Source organism: Protopterus annectens, chromosome 4.part0 (genome assembly GCF_019279795.1).
Source record: "Protopterus annectens isolate FY-2018-M chromosome 4.part0, PAN1.0, whole genome shotgun sequence".
NCBI lineage: Eukaryota > Metazoa > Chordata > Ceratodontiformes > Protopteridae > Protopterus > Protopterus annectens.
The window spans coordinates 1,854,327,746-1,854,352,680 of NC_056733.1; positions in this window are offsets into that span (position 1 = coordinate 1,854,327,746).

A 24,935-nucleotide genomic window follows, 5' to 3' on the forward strand; every position below is an offset into this window, starting at 1 on the left:
TATTGGGAATTCCTTAATAATTGAAAACAAGGGCCAGTTGGGAGTGAGGGTGTAGTGCTTTTAATTTTTAGTGCTGACTTATATAATTGCTTTATTGAGCAAGTGCCAGGTAACTTAAATGCAAAAATGACAAACAGTAACTTTCTTTCAAGTGAAACAAGGAAATAAGTACAGTAAGCAATGCAGATATCACTAGGGATCCACAGAAGCTCTGAGAAGCCGTGTATTAGGTGGAATTAGTGTTAATTGGGATTACTTTTTATCCTCCTACAGGAAGTTAAATTTTCAAATAACTTTATAAATCTTATCACCCAGTTATATACAGGCTCTCAAGCTTATGTCAAAATTGGTTCTAATATATCTCAGTCCATACCTATTACTAAAGGGTCTAAACAAGGTTGTCCCTTATCCACTCTTTTATTTACTTTAGTTATGGAACCTTGGGTGAACCTAATTAGAGGAAATAGTAATATTAAAGGTTTCAGTATAAGTCTTAATAAAACTACAAAGATTCAAATGTTTGTAGATGACATTCTGATTACTTTGGGCAGTAAGAACCCAACAATTTTGGAATTATTTAATGATATATATTACTTTCAAAAAACTCAGGTCTTAATTACAACAACACATAAATTTTGATAACTGGCTCAAAAAATATAATATTCAAAATTAATATGAAAAATATATACCACAGTCCCAACATATAACATATTTAGGTATAATAATTGCCAATAATATAAAAGAAATACAAAAAATAAATTTCACCAATCGTTTAAAAGAAATAGACAAAATAATACAGAAATGGTCTAAAATAAAATTTTCAGTAGAAGAGAAACTATCAATCATAAAAATGATACGTCTTCCTAAAATCTTATACATAGTTCAATCTATTTCTATTCCTCTGCCTTATACAAAAATTAGAAAATGTAAAACCATGATTAAAAAAATTTCTTTGGTACCCAGTTAAACCTAGGATATATTTATCATATCATATGTATAGCTGGAATAATGGAGGTACTGCATTTCCAAATTCAGAAATATATTCAATGTCCTCAGTTATTAAATTATTTTGTACCTTATAGATAGTAATTACTCATCAAAATAATAAAATTTTATTATATCTTCATCACAAAACTTAAAAAATAATAATGATCTTGTTAAGTTAAATCTAGTAAATAACACATTCATATGGAAAATAAAGGAATATTTTACTCTTTACCCCACCCAAAATTTTATATCAAACTATATCAATATTATTTTAAAATCTTTTAAAAATTTCATTCTTAGATTTCAATCATATGAAGGTTGGTTGTTCTGTATTTTTCCCATAGCATACACACAGTGGGTTATTTTCTCTACAAATTTTCATAAAATGTCAATATTTGAACAAAAACATTTGATTTATTGGCTTCAAATGTTAAAAAATAATGAATTGCAATCCAGCAATACTTTATTGGAAGAGAATGACCTTGATTCATCATTATAGCTTGACTTACAAGAAGCTAGAAATTATATCAAAAATAAATTTGATTTAATACCTTCTTCAGTGTAAAATTTAGTTCTCAAACTCATTCAATACTTTATTGCTATTACTCAACAGAATAACTTAATTAAAATTAGCCTTTCAAATATATATAAAACTATCAAATCAGATCTAGATATATTCCCTGATAATTATTGGAAATACTTCTCTGACATTAATACTGCGGTGGTGGTACTGCGGTAACATTGTTGCCTCACAATAAGACATTGTCCTGTTCAATTCTCAGCTAGAGCATCTTCTGTGTGGAGACATACGTGAATGGGCGTACCTTTGTTGAAGGTTGTGCATCAGGGCTGGCAACTCGGCATGTAAAAATCTACTGCGAATCATTAGTGGACCGGAGTTCCGCTGTGGTGACCCCTAACTGGTAAAAGCCAAAAGACACAACAAATTCTCTGACATTAATAATAATAACCCTTCTGATAAGGATAAATTGAATTTTCTTCAATCAGCAGGTACAACTACATCACCTAAATGGAGAATCTTTATCTGGAGATTTTTAAATAGATCTTTCATCACTCCATATAACATAAATAAGATGTATCAAGAAAATATTCTTTGTTGTGAGATGTATGAAGGTTCAGAATGCTGATTGGTCACACATTTTCTATGATTGCTTGCACTTGAAAAAATTCTGGGAAGATAATTTCTTGCAAGTCATATTTACTGATGACTTTCTTCTTACTAAATCGTTAGTTTTATTTAATTCTCCAATCCCAGCTTGTGTTAAAACTATAAATATTTGCTTCTTTCGTCTGTACTATCCAGAGCCAGGAAAGAAATTACTAGAAATTGAAAATCATCACAAATTCCCTCCTTTCAAAATTTTAAAAATCTTCTCTTGAAGGTTTCCAAGTTAGAATCAATGACAATTAAGTCTAGATCTTCTAGGAATACAGCAGTTTATATTCAATGGATGAATATAATTGATTTATTAGAAAATTAATAACTTAAAGGTATTAATTTGATCTTACTCATTGTTTTAACTTTATTTATAGTATAGTGGACATCAATGTATTATACTGTGGTGGTGGTGCTGCGGTATCGTTGTCGGCTCACAGTTAGATGTTGCACATTCGATTCTCAGTTAGAGCGTCTTCTGTGTGTCGACATGCCTGAATGGGCGTTCCTTCACTGAAGGTTGTGCGTTAGGCCCAGCAAGCCAGCATGTAAAACTCTACTGCCAATCATTAGCAGACCGGATTTCCGCTGTGGCGACCCCTAACCAGAAAAAGCCGAAAGACAGTTTATACTGGGCATCTATGTACATAGTTCATTGTCTTTTTCTGATTTTTTTATATTAGTTTTTTTTTGTTTTTTATCTTTAATATAAAAAAATATGCTCAGTTTTCTGTTAATAATTCTGCCTTTAAGAAATGATTTTAATAAAATTTATTTCAGAAAAAAAATGTGGCTGTCCTACTTGTGCCATTGTTCAGCATTCTAAGTAAGCACAGATTACTGTACCACTGAGTAAAGCTACAAGGACATAACCTATACACACTGAGCAGAGTGGAGGAGGGGTGTTGACTACAACTCAGAGCTGAGATATATAAGTATCCCTTTATCTGTTTAAAAACTTTCATTGTGTGGCTTTCTGTAGTGTTTACTGTCTGTAGGCTAATAGCTTTAGTATCTGCATGGGTAACTGATTTGTTTGCAGTTAAAAGCATTCTGTAGAGTCTCTTTGCTCGTTTATCTGTTTAAAAACTTTCATTTTGTGGCTTTCTGTAGTGTTTACTGTCTGTAGGCTAATAGCTTTAATATTGTCCTAGTTCAGAGGCCTTTTTGTTTCTACAGTGATTCTTCAAAGCACATGAACAGGCCATCTTGAATTAGCAGAAGCCTTTCTTTACTTTGGCTAGATTGTGTTAATTGGCTACTGCCTAGTGGGGGCTGGTTCTTTTGTGCTTTTTTAAAAAAAAGTTGTCTAAGGTTGTATCTTCTGGTATTTAAGCTCTAACTTTGAGAGGATTTCTGTATATACACACTGAGCAGAGTGGAGGAGGGGCATTGACTACAACTCAGAGCTGAGATATATAAGTATCCTGTTTTTTGGATTATTTATACTGATTATTGTTTCTAGCAATTTATATATAGCACTTTTGATTGCCTGCTTCATAGTTTTTAGTGTATTTTATTGCTATTAACTAATCTGCATTGGTAACTGATTTGTTTGCAGTTGAAAGCATTCTGCATGGTTTCTTTGCTCCTTTATCTGTTTAAAAACTTTCATTTTGTGGCTTTCTGTAGTGTTTACTGTCTGTAGGCTAATAGCTTTAGTATCTGCATGGGTAACTGATATGTTTGCAGTTAAAAGCATTCTGTGGAGTTTCTTTGCTCCTTTATCTGTTTAAAAACTTTCATTTTGTGGCTTTCTGTAGTGTTTACTGTCTGTAGGCTAATAGCTTTAGTATTTGCACGGGTAACTCATTTGTTTGAAGTTAAAATCATTCTGTAGAGTCTTTTTGCTCCTTTATCTGTTTAAAACCTCTCATTTTGTGGCTTTCTGTAGTGTTTATTGTCTGTAGGCTAATAGCTTTAGTATCTGCACAGGTAACTAATTTGTTTGCAGTTAAAAGCATTCTGTAGAGTCTCTTTGCTCCTTTATATGTTTAAAAACTTTCATTTTGTGGCTTTCTGTAGTGTTTAATGTCTGTAGGCTAATAGCTTTAGTATTGGTCCTCACCCTCCTTTCCTGTTCGTGTCTTGTTGTTATACTTGGTGTCTTTGCAGCTGCCCACCCCTACTGTAAATCTGGTCTGGGACACTCCTCCCAGTCAAGTGTCATTAGCTCATTCTACCTAATACAGGGAGAACATCTGAGAAGGCCTTCTGCTTCTCCTTTTTCCCTTTCAAAAAAAAATTGCCTGAATCTCCTTGTGATATGACTGTGCTTCTCAAACATTTTGAAATATAGAGTATATTTTAGAGCATTTATTATAACTGTAATTGCCTTAATATTACTATAACTCAAGTGCTCTAGGTTGCACTGCATCTGAATTGTTTGTGTGTTTTAGCTGCTTTTCAGTATATATAGACTTCTCTGCATATGTAGACTAGCTACTTATTCTGCTGTATTACTGCCTCTTAAATCGTTTTTCAGTTGTGCACTTGCCTTGCTTCATTTAAAAAGGTTTAAATTGCTAATTTTGTAGAGTTTTAATTGCATTTACTGTTTAGGACTACACACTTAAGTGTGTTAGCCTGTTCTGTGTTTATTTAATGTATTATTGCATTGTTTAGCCTGTTTCAAGAAAAAAAAAAAATACTGTTTTGTTTGCTCGTTTCCCACCTTTCCTAGCCAGTCCATATCCCAGGCTTTGTTTGTCTCAGGACTTTATTTTCTGTGTTCAGAGCTATCCGGACCTTGCTGTGGTAGATGGAAGTCCTACTGCTTACCGGTGGGAGTGGTGAGCATTGTACTGCCTATCTAACGCTAGAGGACTGGTTTCCAGCTCTGAAATTGTAATTTTATTAGCCTTTTTGGGCTGACTTCTATCCCTTACAACTTTCTGGCTTAAAAACGCATCTGTTTGCACATTTTTCACATCGTGCAGTACTGCGAGGCTACAGTTAAACTATTCCAGGTGCCAGAAAGTCTGCTCTTCAAACTTTTCCATTAGAACTAGTTAGTTTCTCAGTAGTAGTGCTAACATTTGAACCCCTGTGACTAGCACTTGCGCTAGAACCTGATGGAAAGCACTAGGAAGCCTGAAACTGATACAAGCACTCAACGCTCCTTGTCAATAAGGAGAAATTAATCGTAGGCACTAAACTGCCTATAATTGCAAAGTGCCTTGCAAAGGTAAGGGAAAAAATGCTCTTAAACATTACAAAAAAAGCACCTAAACAGGCATGTCTAAGGCTTGGCTTCTGGTGATTCCTCCTGTCCACCTGGTGAATCTGGGCATACTGGGGCAATGCGGCAACTGCTTCATGTACACAGACAATCCTCTCCTCCTACCAGCCAACACTACAACCTGTAAGAGATGCACTTACATAGCCAAACTGGAAGCAAAGCTCTCTCCGGCTAAGACTGTGCTAGACAGCCAAGAGGAGAAGGTTAACTCCTGCACTACACCTCTAGCAGCTCATAGCCCTTCAAAACCCACACCATCAACACCCACACATAGCAACACTAAACCCACATATGCAGAGGCCCTTAACATTAACCTGCCCAAGCAACAAGGACCTCCGAAGCTGAAACGCAAACAAACACCAGTCACAACCAAAAATGACACATAGCTCACAACACCAGTGTGCCACCCAACAACAGCCCATAAGGTAAGACAATGTACCCAACATTTTATTCATAGGTGACTCTATAGTCAGGCACACTGATGTTCCACTCACCAGGCTGAACAAGGAGAAAATTACAGTCAGCTGCCTGTCGGGTGCCAGTATCTGCCACATAATGCATGCACTCAAGTCACTCCACAACAAGTACAAATACGACTCTGTCATTGTCCATGCTGGAGTGAATGACTTGAGACGTACCTCCCTGGACTACATGAAAAGAGACATGGAAGAGCTCTTGGATCATGTGGCCGAGGCAGGTATGAGCCTAGCCCTGTGTAGCTTCCTGCCTTCACCCAGAATGATATCACAGTATAAGGACAAAATGATTGACTTCAACAATTGGCTAAGCTTCTGGTGTCATTCAAAGGAAATCCAGTATTTGTCTGCCTGGGAAAACATGATCGACAAACCACGATGCTTTGCCAGAGATGGTCTGCACCTGTCACCCCTAGGATTCAGGTTACTGGCTAAAGCTCTTGCCACCCCTATGGTGCCTTTTTTAGGCAAGGTTCAAAGGATAAAACCACCATTGTAACAGATACAAGCATGCAAAATCTAAAGGTAAGGCTACTCAATGCTAGAAGTCTAAACCTCAAAATGCACTCTCTACAGGCACTCCTAAAAATGGAGAACATTAATATCTGTGCAGTAACTGAGACCTGGTTCAAGGCTCCAGAGAGCACCCCTGCAATACCAGGCTACAACTCTTACCACACTTTTCGGCCACTAAACCAAGACCGAAACACTAAAGGTGGAGGAGTGTCCATATTCGCCAAGGATATTCACACCTCCAGGCTAGTTGCCCAATACAATGCATCTGAAATTCTCCAGGTGCAACTAACACTAAGTAAGACTGCAATCCAAATTGTAGCTTGCTACAGGTCCCCCACTGGAAAATATTAAGATACAACCAAACACCCTAATACTGGGTGATTTCAACTACCCTGCCATTAACTGGGAAAACTACTCGGGTACCAACTCCTTTTCCCAACGGAATTCATAAATTCCAACGCCCTGGATCAACTAATCCATTGTCCCACCAGGGGCTTCAATATCCTAGACCTGGTCATTACCAACATTGGAGATAGATGCTCCACACCATTTGTCACCCCCTCATTGGTCAGGTCTGACCATAAGAAAATAACCCTTGACATCCACATCCCCCCCTCCCCCCAGTAAGGAAACCTCCTTAAAAGACTTCTCCAAAGCCAACTTCATGCTACTGAAGTCAGAAGTGACAAACTTCACGACACCCATGCAGACGGGATCTGAAAGTTTGACTGCAGAATCCTACACTAAGGCACTGCACGAGCACATCCACTCATGCATGAATCATGCCATCCCAAATAGAACCAAGATGCTCTTCTCCAAAAAAAGGAAGCCAATCTGGTGGTCCCCTGCTATAAACAAACTATACAACAGAAGGAAGAAACTGTTGCAGAAAAGAGAAAAATCCCAGGATGCAAAAAGCTCCCTCACCAGCCTCAGTAAGAAGCTGAGATCCCTCATAAAATCCTCAAAAGCTAGTTATGAAAATAAAATTGCCAAAGATTCCAAAGACAACCACAAGGCATTCTATAGTTATGTAAAGAATCTAAATGGCAATGCTCAAATCTGCTCTGAGCTACAACAGAATGACATTAAATATACTGATCCCAAGGATATTGCCAGTATCCTGGCAGATCGATTTAGTGCCAACTTCACCCCCCTCTCACCCCCTAAAGGGCCCATCTCAATACTTAAAGATTGCCAAATTCCGGTAATCATGGCCACACAAGTAGAAACCGCACTCTCCAAAGCTAAGAATACAGCATCCATGGGACCAGATGACATCCCAGGCTGTGTACTACATGAACTATAAAATGAACTGGCACCTCACCTAAGTGTCATGTTTAATCATAGCCTCACTTCAGGCTTCATTCCCACTGAGTGGCGCACAGCTACAGTTATCTCACTCCACAAGGGGGGATCTTCCTTGGATCTCGGGAACTACCGTCCCATCAGTCTGACAAGCCTGATCTGCAAGTGCATGGAACGTATTATCATGGAACTTATAAACAAAGACATTGTCAACCTTCAAACTCTGGACCCCACCCAGTTTGGGTTTCTGAAGGTCTGATCTCGTCTCCTGAATCTGATTGACTTCTTCAAATCAGTCTCCAGAGCTGTGGACGATTGTAAAACAGTCCACACAGCCTATCTGGACCTCGCCAAGGCCTTCGACACCCTCCCAAACTCTGGAATCATAGATAACCTTACTAAGCTGGGCATAAATCCCTATGTCACTCAATGAGTTGCCAACTGGCTTACTGACAGAACCCAGACTGTAAAAATAGCCGACTCCAAATCCAGCTCCAGACAAGTGACAAGTGGAGTACCTCAGGGATCAGTCCTGGGACCACTCTTCTTTGGCATCTACTCCTCTGAAGTACAGGCCAACACTAAGGGACTCTGGCTAGCAAAGTTCGCAGATGACTGCAAACTGGGAGCCGTTATTGAATCCCCAAATTATGTGGATATTCTACAAAAGGGCCTTACAGAAACATATGCCTGGTGCCAGAAGCATGGGCTCAAGCTTAATGCCAAGAAATGTATAGTTACCCCCTTTGGGGAAAACCATGTACCCATGAATTACCACATAGGTGGCAGTACACTAAACACCGAAAATGTGATAAGAGACTTAGGGACACAGGTGGACAGTGGTCTCACTTTCGATAACCACATTGCCACAAGAGTCAGGAAATCCTTCTATGTGGCACACCACATCACTAAGGGCTTTTCATGCAGAAAAAAGGAGGTCATTGTCCCACTGTACCCATCCCTCATTAGACCCATTATAGAGTATAATGCCCCATTTGGTATGTACCTCACAAGATATCTGCAACAGCTGGAACGGCCACAGAAATACCTCACTAAAAGAATCACAGGGCTAAAGCAGATGCCATATGCTGACCATCTAAAAAAACTCCAGCTATACTCTGTGGCATATCGTCTACTCAGAGGTGATCTCTGCTTAACATACAAGGCCATGTCAAACCCTGAGCTGTTGGACATACTCCACTTAAAGAAATGCCAATCCCTCAGAGCCACATTCTCCAGGGATCTAAACCTTGTCATCACTATGAACAAAACATGCTGGAGGGATAGGTTCCTGACCCAGAGACGCCCCATACTCTGGAATAGACTGTCCATACATGTCAAGCAGAGCACCTCATTGACCCTCTTCAAAAGGAACTTTGATGATTGAATGGGAGATAGGAAATTCACCCCGGGGATCATGTCAGTCGCCCTACTAGACAGGTGTCCAGAGAAGTAAATATTGTGGAAAGAAATATCCAGGGAATTGTTATGGCTAGGCTTGCATAGGCCCTAGGGCCGATAGCCTAGTACCAACCTATGAACCTATGAAGCTATGAACCTTGGCACATTGTATCCACATCACTCCGTGCAGATTACAGAATTACTTAAGCAACAACAATTCTTCTGAACTGCTGTACCATTGAGAAATGCAGCACAGATATAATCCCAGAACTCTGCAATCAGAAGATCATTCTGAGCAAGGTATACTGCTCAACACCCACTCTGTTCTTTTTAGGGAACCATAAAACTTTAATAAAATTCTGTTTTAATGAGGTGTGCCAAGAGCTAATACTACATAGAGAATCTTTGGAAAAAGGACCATTTTTAGTAATTGCAACCTATCTTCAAAAGAGAAGAACATGTTATTCCACTTACTTATGTGCTTATTTACTAAAGATAACATGTTATAATTGGTTTCTCTTGTCCATTCAATATTGTTGTTTAGGGTTATACCTAAATCATTTAATGAATGTACCTGTTGTCCAATAAAGTTTTGTCTGTCAGGATGAGTTTTTGCATTGTTATTCAAAATAATATGATTAGATTTCTGCTTATTGAAATGAAGTCCTGAAATTTCTTGGAAACAATTTATAACTAAGTCCAATTCTTGCAAGTCACATTCTGAGTTAAATAGGGTGAGTGAAACATCATCTGCAACAAGAGTTATTTTGGAGTTATAATTGTTATAAACATTAATACCCTTAATCTTTTGATTATTTCTTATTAAAAAGGCAAAAGCTTCTATACGTACAGTGAAAAGGATGGGAGACAATGGACAGTCTTGCTTAGTCCCTTTTGTTATTGGTATGGACTCAGACACAAAAGAAGCTAGCTTTTATCATAGAAATAAATGATGGTGGAAAAGCTAATGTGATTAATATTCCGAAAAGATAGTCCCAATTGATAGAGTCGAAAGCATTTTCTATGTCTAAGCTGACTAAAAGGGCTTCTTCTCCCTCTCTATTTAGATATTCAGTAAGTACTAATATTCTTTTAATATTATTGTGTGTGTGTCTTTTACATATTAAACCTGTCTGATCATAATTTATCATTTTCATAAGCAGGACCTTCACTCTATCAATAAATATGAACATAAAAATGTTATAATCATTATTTAATAGAGAAATCGACCTGTAACATTTACAAAACTGTGGTTCTTTATTGGTTTTGAGAATGGGGGTGATAAAGCAATAGTTCCAGGATGGTGGTATAAGGTTTTCAGACTCTACTACTGTTAAACCTTTGAATGGAATATTTTTAAGGATAGACCAGTTAAAGGCACTTAGGATTCTATTAAATATATCAGGGTTAAAATCAGTGAAGTTATAGAAGGTTCTGAGTAAGTCTTGTTTGACATGATGGGTACTGAATTTATTTACATATAGAGGGTGGTGATAACTGAGGGACTCAGAGAAGGTGTCACTGGAGACATACTTACTGAAATCAGAAACCATTATCCAATCGAGAACTGAGCCATAGTTTTTGAGATAGTTAATGCAAACCTGATCTCCATAACCATACAGCAACAACTACAAGCTGACTTCCTTTCTCTTATCAAATGGCATAATAGCAAAAAAAAATCTGAACAATTCCAAACAATGCTGTTTGTTATCTCTGTTAAATAGCAGAATGTCTCTTAATCTTTTCTTATCCATGACCATCCTGACAACCCCATAGGTGATAAGGGAGAATGGAAAGAAAAGATGATTTAGATGTATGGAAGCATGAAACAGTATCACCTTGGTTTTTCATGGACTGAGTTGCAAATGTTGCTCAGATTACTAAATCTAAACTCCGTTCCAGCAACAAATACCTTCCTCAGGTAACCAACGCCAAAAACACAGCTGGTGACTCCCTTTACTCTAACTAAATATTAAAATATGGAATACACTTCCAACCCATATTGCCTGAACCTCTTCCTTAGCCCAATTCAAAATAATCCTAAAAAAACTATTAACCAAAATGAGGAGATAATGTGCCAAAAAGGAACAATAACCACCAAAAACACAAAAATGGCACAAGGAAATCCGGTCACAAAACAAAACAGCCACACAATGAAGCCCAAAGGTTGCTCATTTTTGTTGTACACACTAATGCGACCAGTATTCACTGCGTTTTCATCTAACTTAGATGAAAATGCAGTGAATACTGGTAATGTTAGCGTGTACAATAAAAGTGAACAACCTTCTGGCTTCATTGTGTGGCAGTTTTGTTTCATGACCGGATTTGCTTGTGCCTAAAAAAACTATCTAATTGACACTTGGCTAAGTAATTGTACCAATTCAGGATAGTTCCTATTCACATATCTTAGCCCTCCTCTCAACTCCAGTGACTCTATCACTGTCTAACAAGTATTCAGACTATAGCACCGGTGAATACTTAAACATAATTCTTACAAGCAATCAATATATATGACATTTAAATAATTCTTAAATGTACTCATATTCATATGTAAACTGCAATTTATCTGTCTGTACATATCTAATGCTAGCATAAAACAAGTGTATTTGTGTATATTTTCAATGTTAACTTAACATAAGTACCTATGACATCTACATCGACTTCTGTAAGTTTTATTTAGGCATTTATCTGTATGTTTCTCTATTAGTTTTTGTTAAGTGGAGCTTTTCTCCCTGGGTCTACACTGAACAAGGACATGTGCCCAGTCAGACTTTCCAGTAATTTTATTAAGCGCTTTCATCCTGTATCCATAAGGACTTCTTCAGAATAAAATAACACACTTGTCTCATCATCTTAAAAACAATTAAGAAGATCAGATGACCCACCAATTAAACCCTATCAAACAATTAACGCAGGTATTTGTTAAAGAATGACAGTTAAAAAATAATACTAATGAGTGCTAAAGTCTATTTGCTGTTATTAAGACTATTAATTGTTTGATAGGGTTTAATTGGTGGGTCATGTGATCTTGTTAATGGTTTTTAAGATGGTGAGATGAGTGTGTTATTTTATTCTGAAGAAGTCCTTACTGATATAGGATGAAAGCGCTTAATAAAATTACTGGTCTTGTTTAGAGTCCTGGGCATTTGTATTTGGCAGCTCTTCCTCTTTTGTTTTTTTTTTTACATTGTCCTCGCAAAGGTCATCAAGCCTAGGTGTGCATCAAAGGAAAGCCATCTGTTTTCTGCTCGGTGGGATCTTGCAACCTCCATTTTCTTCAGCTAATGGGGATTTGGGGATTCTGAGAAATATTTTAAAATAGTGGTGGACCAAAGGAAGGTGCCCAGAGTAATAGAATGATATTTATTAATGTACTATGAATATGACCAATATATACAATGAAATAAATGCTAAAGTACCCTCTGCCAATCCAAGGGAAAAAGAAACAGTGCAAATGACCCCTACAAGTAGAATAAAAATAAACAGGAGTACTGCAAACAGATCATAACATGAATACAGTGATATATTAAATAGCAGATTTCCTATCAACAATTGAATCATTTTGCAGTTATGAAAACAAGGATAGTATAACCAAGGTTATTCTGTCAGGCTGAATAGTACAATAACTATGCTTAGAGCATCATCTGGAATAAATTCCTTGCTCTGTCCACCTCACAATATACCAATTTCAATTCAACAGATAGGCTGAAGAAAATCTTCAAACTCTGAAAATATGATTCAAGTTAAGGAAGATGACAGTGCATGCGTGTCATATTTATAATATGGAACTCCTTTCTAATGCTGAAGCACCTAAAATGGCCAAATATATTGCTTATCCTCAGGAAAACTCCAAAAAAAATGATGAAATCAATAAATCATTTCTATGCAAATATTGGAACTAAAGGAAGAAACACAACTGTTGTTTAAACACAATGCTTTGACTATTGTTAATAACATTTTGTGTGCAGATATTACTTTTTCCATTCTACATTTTTTGTATCCCTGTGCGTTTTTGTAGTACCTGTGTATATATCTGCTTGAGTCTATCTGACACTATCGAAAGCCAACATTGTCGAAGAAAGATTCATTGAGACGACATCCACGAAAACCCATCGACAGACTGGATGAACAAAATCCTTCCCAGAGTAAGTACTAAGTCACCCAAACACACACAAAACCAACACCAGAACACTCAAAACCCACCCAGGTGGGGGTCTGCACCCCCACACCCCCCCCAATTATATATATCAACTCCAACATCCCACTACAGTTTGGGAAAGGGCAAAGTTCACCTTCAAGGCCAACAGGTTACCCTGGGAAAGATTTTATTCATCCAGTCTGTTGATGAAGTGGGTTTTCGTGGCTCTCATCTTGATGAATCCATCTTTGACGATGTCGGCTTTCAATATTCTCAGGTAGACCCATCAGCTTATATGTCTGTTTTTTCATCTCAGGCTAAGCCTGAAATGGTTCTTCTTGGATCAATGCTCTTGTCCAGTTAAACAAAAAAATCAAGCAACATAAATGCCACCCAACAGATAGTTTGCAATGATTTAACAATATGCAACATTAATGCAATCAAATATTCTGAATCCAACAGATGCATAGACATCTGTGAATTGCATGGATACTTAAAGATGTCCAGTGTCCCTTTTTTCATAGGCTTCAACAGGCAAAAATCTCCAGGATAAGAACATGAGTGATATAAAAACAAAACAAAGCCAATAACTCAACACACAGATGAAGAAGGAAAATCAGGTACATAGCATCATTACAATGAGCAGACATAATCATAGAAGAGGGTGTGTTAACCTGTTAATTAAACAAATCTACTTTACATTCATATCACCTTTCACTTTAAATCCAAGTTGTGATGAGAAACAAAAATTCTGGATAATACTGTCACTGAATTCTACAAAAGTAATACATAGCTTCAAATACATTGCTGATGTCCCATTTTGGATTTTAAAAGTTCTGTTCCAACAAGGCCAGCAACAGCAAAAGCAGAAATGGAAAATAATTTAGTCAAAATATGGGAAGCTGCAATAGGAATATAATTCAAAAAATGTCTCCTTTGTTGTTTTTCTCTCTGTCTATTTTAGAGTATGAGCCAATTAGACAGAAAACAAGAGATGATACTGATAAAGTATCAGTTAACAGGAAATAATTAAAAGCTGTGGGGAGAATAAACCACAAATTAGAGCTCAATGTGGTTAGATGTGATGTGGTGCTTCTGAACTGCTGAATAATTTGAAACATCAGCACCATAGCAAGATTCCCAACTGCTCTGTTAGACTAGAGGGGAAATCTGCAGTCATATCCAGTCCCAAACATATGCTTAAAAATGCTAGTCGCGCAGATGTTTACCTGGTTTCAATCAAGATTAGGAGCAAAACACCAAATGACTCTCCAAAATGTTATTGCGAATCGTATGGCTGAGAAATGCATGTAGCCTAACAAGATACATGCAGCTGGTGAATTACAAGAAAGCCTAACAGGATATCTATGAGTCAGAGTGGCAGTTTTTTAGGATTTGAGTAACAGTCATAGGTTCATAGGTTCATAGGTATGTACTAGGCTATCGGCCCTGGGTCCTATACAAGCCCAGCCAAAAAGGTACCCTGGCTTTTGCCACCCAAGAAAATTATTTTCCTGTGCCACTGTCGAGCAGAGCCACAGAGGTGATCCCCTGGGTGAATTTCCTATTTCCCATCCAATCATCAAGATTTTTCTTGAAGAGTGCTAATGAGGAGCTTTGCTTGATATAGATGGGTAGTTTATTCCAGAGTATGGGAAGTCTCTGGGACAGGAATCTAGCCCTCCGGCATGTTCTGTTTATTGGGATGACAAGGTTTAGGTCCCTAGAGCACATAGCTCAGAGGGATTGGAATTTCTTTAAGTGGAGCATGTCCAACAGTTCTGGGTTTGACATAGCTTTGTATGTTAGGCAGAGATCACCTCTGAGTAGGCGATATGCGACAGAGTAAAGCTGGAGTTTTTTGAGACGGTCTGTGTAGGGCATCTGTTTGAGGCCAGTAATCCTCTTTGTGAGGTATTTCTGCGGCCTTTTCAGTTGTTTTAGATGTCTTGTGAGGTACATACCAAAAAGGGCATTGTACTCTATAATGGGGTTAAATGAGTGATCAGTAGAGGGGAACAATTACCTCTTTTTTCTGGATGAGAAACCTTTTGTGACGAGGTGTGCCACGTAGAAGGATTTCCTGACTACTGTAGCGATGTGATTATCAAAGGAGAGACTACTGTCCACCTGTGTCCCAAGGTCTCTTATCACACTTTCAGTGTTAAGTATACTACCACCTATGTTGTAGTTCATGGGTACAGAGTTTTTACCAAAGGGGATGACAATGCACTTTTTAGCATTGAGCTTGAGGCCATAGCTTTGACACCAGGCATCTGTCTCGGTGAGGCCCTTTTGTAGGATGTCCACATCGTTAGGAGTGTTGATTATGGCTCCTAGTTTGCAGTAACCTGCTCTATGCTCCTACAGTAATTAGGTAATACCTTACCTTACTATAACATCAGTGCAGCAATTTTTTTATGTTGCTAAAAAAAACCCCTATGCATTAAACAGCTGTGTTAGCTTTAGAAATATGAACTCACTGAGAAAGACATACAAATCTTGTGATAACTAGTATTTCTAACTGTTGAGGACTACTGTCAATAAGTTTAACCTAAACTATGAAACTATGAAACTATGAAACTTTAGGCAGCAATGATGTGAATAGTAAAAAATAGTCTTGCCCACCCTGACTTCACATTCTGGAGATGATGCAATTTTGATCATGTATGATTACAGTTATTTTACTTCTAAGCAAGTAGGCACACCATCAAAAGTTTTCCTTTCTCTTTTCAGATACCACGTATGCAGTGTTATGACTAATTTTAGGTTCTATATCACATTGTTGGACTTTTAAAAGTTTGAACGTCATATGGTCGACACCATATGATCAAACTTTTAAAAGTTCTAACGTTTCAATGGAGATCCTTGTACAGTGAGGAATGGGAAGATTTCCCTTTCTGCACTGAAGTGCAATCTCAGAGTTGGTATATTTAAAGAGTGGGGGATGTGGGAGGTGCAGGGGGGCTTGCCCCCCTTCTTAAATCATTCAGGTAGTTTTTTTCCTTTGGTTTATTTTTTTTATTACATTTTCGAACTTTTAAAAGTTCGATCATAGGGGGTCGACCATATGACGTTCGAACTTTTAAAAGTTCGATTATGTAATATAGATGCCTAATTTTAGGAGTCATTTGAAGCCAGAATTGTATGAGAAGCACTACTGGTTAGATTGCAGCCAGTGCTTGATGGATGCTTGCTGTAATGATTACGAGTACTGGATTAATGCTTGCAAAGCTGTCCTGAATTCCTACTTGTAGAGCTCACCTAACATAATAACAGTTTATAAGCTGTCATTACAGCATTAACATCACCATCACTGTAACGACAACTTGTTATTACATAGTTACTTAATACATTATTACCTTAAAAAAGCAGTCTGACAGTTTCCATGCTGTTATTGAGTGACTGTGATGCTGATCAGTGATATGGTATGTGAGAGTGCCAAATGCATATGTTGGCCTGAGTGCCAAACTCCACAGAATAGCTTTGGGTATTCTGTCTTAAAAAGAAAGGGATACGGATGGGGCACAGCTCCAGGATGAGGGTGTACCATAACCCATCCTCAGTTTGAAAAGGTGTTCAGAGTATTTAGTCTTGTGATGTGCATGGTAGGTCTAGGGAACTAGCCATCACCCATAACCGAAAACAGGCCTGAAAGATTTAATAGGACATGGCAAATCATAAGGCAGACCAAAAAGCAGAAATGTTCCAATTAGCTTCATAAATAATGTCCAGCATGATAAAACATCAAGTGCAAATAAAAAATTACAATCACCATGATAAAATAAGTTAATGTATACAAGCGCAATTCTAAAAATAATTTTAAAAGATATGTGTGCACTAATTGTGGTACTGGAGTTAGGAACAAAAGTTAACAAGCATGGCCGGAACCTATAAAGTCATGCATTTTAGATTTTTAGTTTTACACAAATTAAGACGATATAATGTCCAGAGAGACAGAGTCTAAGATATCAGGTAAGTAAAAGTAGAGATAATGCAACCGAAATTATAGTGCCTACTCCATGCAGTAGTATGTGGACCCGGAGTGCATTATGGGAGGAATAAGGCTTGACTTAGAAAGGCAGCTCTAATCAGACTATTTCAGGGCAGAGAAAATATAAAAACTGCGAATCATTTCAAATGAAAATTATACTAACCATTTAAAATGATAGTACTGCATAAAAATGAAGATATAAAAATATATTTTATATCTTTCCAGTTATTTAGTGAAGTAGCTTGCACGTCTTTTTACTTAACCAGGCTTATTTAGCAGAGGACTGTAATTAGTTGATGCATACTTCGTAGCTTCATAGGATACAACTAGGCAATAGAATAGTGAAGCCTTTGGAAGCCTAGCCCAGACTACTCTCTCCCTGTCTGTAAGGGATAAGGGGGATAACCCTTGGAAAATTTACAGTTTCTCATCCATTCATTTAATTATACTGGAAGATAGTGACAGACATGCTGTGCTTTATAGAAAGCATGAGTTTGCTCATTAAGAGGTGCGGGATACTTCAGGAGAGCTATCAGTCATGACAACAAGCCCTATGTATGTTACATTATGGATTTAGGTGCCTTGGTCTTGCATTTGTGTTATTAACAATCTTGATGATATGCAGTAGATAAAACAGGATTTGCTCACTTATAGCTTTTTAGGCCATACATAGACTGCTATGTAAGAGTCTGTAGAATTTCAGATGTTCAGAGTAACACATGGAGGTCATATCAGATGTTGTACATGTGACTTGTTGCTACCTTTAAAAAACAGTATGACAGATTACATGCTGTTTTTAAGTGATTGTGATAGCGATCAGTGACAGACAGTCAGGGGGGAAACCCATATGTAAACCTTTTTGCCAAACTTCACAGCATAGCTGGTGTTTTTCAAAGTAGGTTAAGTGCTTGGATAAATACATAGCAGATGGTGTACTGTGTACTAGAACAGGCCTGATAGGGGTTAAATGCAGGTCAATAATTACCTTGTTTGATCACAACAATATGCCTTTAGTAATCAGCTGACTAGATAAAAGGTTCTCCTAATAACAGTGGATATGTGGTGGTCAAAGGAGAGTATTACTGAGGATGACGATGACGACGATGAAGATGATGATGGTGATGTTAAAGGTGAATTCATTATCCATGAAGGTGCTTAGGTCTCTAATGACAAAGTATGTTAAAAGGAGGGTCTAGTTTATATGGTGTGTGAGCAAGAGTATATATTTTTTAAACTGTACCAAGATACATTTTTTATGTTCACCTTTACACCTTGACCTTGAAAACATGAGTTTGTCCATGTTAAGACCTCTTGTAAGATGCAAGTGTCTTATTCAGGAAATAATGATGGTTCCAAGCATGCAGTCTCCTGCAAATCTTGTCTGCCAGAGGCATTTAATATAAGAGTTGCATCAGAGAAATAGATGCCAAATAGAAGTGGTCTGAAAGCAGAGCCCAGAGATATGTTACTGGTGACAAGTTACTTAGAGGATACTGTGCCATCAACACTAACAGAGCTGTGTCGTGTCAGTGAGCCTGTTGGCAATTCAGTAGAGTACCTAAGGATTTATACTGAGTCTGATAGCTTCTTGATGATGACAGAGTGGAGTATATCTTTAAAAACCTTAATTAAATTGATGTAAGCTCTGTGCATGGAATGGCTTTGATGACTCTTTCAAGTAAGGCATCTAAGTTTTAATAGGCATGATGTGCTCTTTGCAAAGCCAGTTTTGTGTGGGTCTAGAAACTGTAGGTATATTACGACCTTGATTATGAAGGTCATGATAATAAGTTCTATCACTTAGTAAATTATGTTGGTGAGGCTTGTGATGACCCACCACTGCCAACCAGTTATGAAGGAGCCTCAATCCTCACCACTGGCAACAGTGGGGGATGTTCACTAGGAGGATAACAGGTACACACACATTATTTCCAGATGCAGCTCTCTGTATCAAGTGCAATTTCCCTTAAGAGCACACAAGAGCCCACAGTCAGTCTGGGACTCGTTTCTCACTGTTTCTCCAGACCCCCAATAAGACTCACCACTGGCAAAGCAATGCAGTTGAGGTCTCAGCTGAATGACCCAGCCAAGACCTCCAGCACCCTCTCTGTCCAACCAGTGCTTCATGTCCCTGCCCAAATAACTTACACACTCACTCTTTGAGGATTGATTTACATACACATACACCTGGGAAAGGCTGGCACAGTGTAACTAGCTATGCCCTATTCTGCCCAAACTTTAAGATAGTTTTCACTGCCACCAGTCACTCCTGCCAGCTACCTTGAGGTCCTTAGCAAAGGGTGTCTAATCTTACTGTGTAATATTAATATTAACAAAAATGGCAGTTTGACTAATAGCAAGGCTATTAGGAGTGGCCTACACAGTGTCACCAAATAAATATGCAAGTGTTCTCAAAATGTTAATATCACTACACAGATCAGCCACAATGAAAAGTTTAAATCTATTTAATAATAAATAATAAAAGAACAAGACAATACTAAATATATATTCACAGTGACATCAGAGTTCAAGACCACAGGGAATATTTAAAACAACATTGCAGAACAGGCTCACACAAATAAAGAAAAATATCTAAACTAAGCTTCACTATATTCCTGACTGAATCTAAGAGAATTATACTATTCCCTAGTAACTTACTATTAGATCAAAACAGATAATGTGAATGGTTCTTGTTGTCAGGTCCAAGACCAAATGCAGAATGATCTGTCTCACTAAGAGACTTCCCAAAATAATATCTAAAATATAACTGCTGGGATAGCATGCAGAATGACATCATCTCTGGTCATCTGACTTCTAGTTCCCAGGTAAAACCCCCATTGCTGAAGATGACAGTAATTACCATCTACCTGTAGAAATACTCATACAAGGGCTTTTACTCAGTTTTTGGCAGATGATGGAGTCATAAAACAATTGCATTACTTCATGCTTCCCAAGTAGCAATTAGCCCATCCCTAAGACAATACAGAAAGCTTCCTAGTACATACTTTGTGTCTGTAGCTGCATTGAAAACTTGAGAGATAACCTCCTTATGGTGTAGCCTATAAAGTGATTTAATTTCAAATATTTTTCTAAAGTTTACTGGACTGAGGTTAACACTCTGTATTCCATTTTCCACTGTTAAAATATATGAATGTAAACAGTTACAATAGTGCATGCACATTTCTGTTCTCTTCCAGTAGGGCACACTGTGGATGCATCTTAAACACACCACTTACAAATACATTTTCAGTAGAAACATCTGTACAGAGCAGTTTGATATACACGACATAAGGTTCTAATACATTTGTAACACCAACATCTTGTATAAATTAATTTGATATTCACAAATGACATATAATTATTTACAAAATTCCAGATAGCTGTGCTGACAGTACCTCCTTTTGTCACAAGGCCAATAGGTTTATAGTTTCTGGCATCTGAGATAGGGCCTCCTCTGTGGAGAGAAAGTATTAGAATCATTCTGCAGCCTTATGGTACACATTCAATGTAGAGAAAGTGGTTGAATAGTTTAAGGATGAGGTCTAACAGGAGGTGTTTCAAAGTTTCATGCTGACCAGCAGCAGTTCAGTATGTTATGTGGATCCATAAAGCCAAAGCATTTGGTTCTGGAGTCCATTTTTAACATGGGTGCAGATGGTTCTCGTTTGCTAATGTAGTCATTTTCAGTTCATGATTAGCTTCACAGGAACTTATCTTGCTCCTCAGTTCTTTAGCCCTTTGGGGGTTGGTAATAACACACACTGAGTTTTTGTTCTTTCCTTTAAAGCTATAAGCATTTTCTTTTTATCAAAAGGTATATTTCTACAATAGTTAAGTTCCACCTGATGGTTTTCTTTCTAAAGTTGCTGTCATATTTCTAGCAAATAGAAATAAGCCGCTAAACAAACATTGAAATTAGAGTACAAACTTTGGGAATATTTAGCAGTACTTGCTATAACGTCAGTAAGAGTTGTGGTACTGTTGATCCTTTTCAAGATTTCATCGAGACCAAGAAAACTGAATATGGAGAAAACTCTAAGCATTGTTTATTAACACGGACCTGTACTGGGAACATATGATGAATAAAACAGTGCAGTGATCTGATTTGACCACTAAGGGACTGAAATTGGAGTGGGAGAGCATAAGGTTATCTTGGTGAGGAAAATATTGAGTACGTTAGTAGCCCTAGTGTGTGAAGGAGGTATTTGACTGAAAGAGTTTGGATTCATAAAGTCAAGGAAATATTGTACAGATTTATATGTAGGGCAGCCAGTTTGTTGAAGTGTAGTTACATTACACTAGAAAAATGCAGCTTGGGTAGTAGAGAATCATCAGACAAACTATGTAGAAGATTCTATAGGAATGACAAGTGCACTAAATAGTTCTCTGACAGAGTGGCTGATGCATGGAATATGCTACCAAAGTACATTAAAGCAAGCACTAGTTTAGATATTTTAATAACAGCCTGGACACATTATGGGAATGACTGTTTTCATATATAGGAAGGCTAGTAGGGCATTATTGCTTCTGCTTGAAATATTTGCATGCATGTATGTATGTATATGTGTGTGTATTACTGTGGCAAGCAGACAGCTCTTGTAGTCCTTAGGGTCTGTCTAAACCACTCTGGTGACTATTGCCTGTCTTAATGGTGGAAGAAGGTATACGTGGTATGAAATGGATGCCAATGTATTGCTGAGGCTTGGTTCTGGTAAAAGCATCTACAGTGCTGCCCTTAGGTGTTTTTTTCTGATGCTGGAAGTGATTTTGGGGCACTTCAGATAGGAGTTTCACATTTCTCATGAAGTGCTGTACGCAGGGTATTTACATGAGCATTGATGTTTTTGTGAGAGTTTTGTATCCAGTTGTAATAAGTATTTGCACCTTTCACATGGGCTCATCATGCAGCAATAATAGTAAATGGCTGGCAGTAAGCATGCGGCAGTCTGCACGTTGTCTCTTGGGGCCTAGTGCTAGAAGGCTGACAACAGATATGGCTGAGACATACTGACAACCTATACTTCATCTAGAATTGTTAGGTGGCGTGGCATATGTTATGTGAGAACACTATCCATCACAAAAGTACACACCACAGCACTCTGACACAGAGCAACTGATTTTATTTTTGGTCCATAGTCTAACAAATAAACCAGTTTCAGCACAAGACCTTCATTGATGAAGTTTGTTGTATCAGAGACCAGTACAATAGAGCTTTAGAACATAATGATCCCCTAGCTTTTTTTTTCTTAAGGTATTGCAAAAGTGGCATTTAAGAGGACATGAAAACTGAATTCTAAAAACCTAGTTAGAAAGCTTTGCATACATAAGAGTCACAAGCAATATTTCCTTAACTTAAAGGTAATTTAGAGTTGTACCTTAATAATACATTTAGGGTATGAGCTGACACTCAGGAATTTTAAGTCTGACATTTTAGAAAAAGAATAAAAACAGTAATGGAAGCCAACAGCCTCATTAAAAATGTGTCTGACTTTGTATATATCACAATCTTACCTAAAGAAATTATGTGTTAATTACCGTTTGCAAATACAAATTGCCTCAAAAATTCAAACATTTGAATCAGATATACTGGAGATTGTTTAGAAAATGGGGCAAAAGTTCACAAAAGTCAAGGATGAAGTGGTTGGCAGTAGCAAAAATTATATAAGGCATACAGAACTATGATTGCTCTGCAGGTCACCATTAATATAACATAAATACAGAACAGGACAGGGTAAGAATTATCGTTGATGGATACTTATTTAAGTTCACAGCTATATAGCACATGCAGTTTCCAGGAGATGGATAAACAAAAAATGTGGGCCATTTAATGTAGGCATTGTTAAAATGCAAAACCTGTTATACTTACTACTTTTACACTTTTATGTGAATATGTTGCAAAATAAAACAATAATACTGTATTAACTTTACTTTATTGTTTAAGTTAGATGTTCCTTTATCCATCAACTGAAGGATTTCTCTTTGCTCAAGTAGTCACTTTTAAATGAATTACTGTGACTGCATTCAGTGAAACTGATAAAAGTTAATTCTGATTCATGGAGTGGTGGTGGACCAGGCTAAATTTTCGTCATGCTCAAATATTGAGGAGAGATAACACTGTTAAGCCAATTAAAATTATTTCAATTAAAATTATTTATAAAACAAAAAAACAGCAGTGAATAGTGCTGTTGGGCAGGTAGTTATGTTTTCAGGAAATTTGTGTGCACACGTGTATATTTGTACACACGCACATGTGTGTGTGTGTGTGTGTGTGTGTGTGTGTGTGTGTGTGTGTGTGTGTGTGTGTGTGTGTCTGTATGTGTGAATTTCTGTGTAACTGCATATATAAATACCAGTATGTGTGAATGCATTGCAGGAGATAGTGATGCTGCAGTTTTAACAGTAACAGTAGCACAAATGATTGTTAAGGTTAATTAAAAGTAAGAATCCCCACTAATGAAGGTTACAGCTTCATCATCTAATTAATGCTGTGTAACTTCTACTACCGAGCAGCAGCTAATTAGCATAAACCTAATCACAGCTCCGCCATGGTTTCTGCGTACTAATTGGTAAGGTATGGTGCCAGTGCCATTTAACGAGATCTGTACTTGCTGACAAATCAACAGCTGAACTCCTGCTTGTATTCCATCAAAGAAATACTTGTACCATAGCAGCCTCCTACAGTTCAGCAGGAGTTTTGTATTTGTATTTTGCTGGAGCTGTGATGGTGTCTACAGCTAGTCTTACACAGAGTACTTTTGTGCTTTTAAAGTATATTCTTGGTGGGGTCATCTATGAGCTGCTTGGGGGCTTATGCTTGACTTGTCCCACCACGGCTCAGAAATCACTCCATTTTAGTCATGTTCAATACTTAAACCTAAATAATGCAAAACCTGTTACATAGGCTCTAATGTCTGCACTAATACATCTAGATAGTAAGAGTTAACTAATCAACTAATGCCACGTCTAATAAAGTCCTGATACAGGTAATACTAACGCAGGCACAAACTGATGCTATCACTGATATTCTAGCTACTGTGTGTCGCTAATAATTTTAAACAGAAATTATGTTTGGATAGCATTTTCCAGCTTCTGTTTTCAGGATTCCAGATTATGGTACTGTGGTCACATACCAAGTAAAGGAACTCATAAGACTAAAACTTGGTAACAGTCAGTATAAAATGTGCAAGGGTAATAAATGCTACAATTTTCATTGCAAAATTGAACTGAAAGCAAACATGACTACAGCTTGTAGGACATGCCCTGTGCAAGACAGATGGAATCATCTAACAGTTCAAGAACTGTTGTTGCATGAAATATGGAGTTGATACTAAGCATGTGAATGACAGCTGGTAGATGACAGGTTCTGCAGTGGAGCTAACACTAAGTATAAAGCTGTTAGAAACACAGGCATAAGGACCAGAACCAGAGCTGTCATAGATCCAAAAAAATAAAAGGTTATTTCTGAACAATACCCATGTGAAACACAAAAAATGGGGTATATTGAACTGTGAATCGTATTTAAGAGGATAGAAAGAAAATGGGTGGCAACTTTCATAATAACAACTGTGCTGACAATTAGGGACATAGTGTCAATATGAAAACTTGAAGAACTATGGTGGTGGAGTTCAGGAGAATACCTTCAATGGATGACATATTGAAAATGTAAGCCCAAAATGTTGAGAATCGGCAAAGTTATA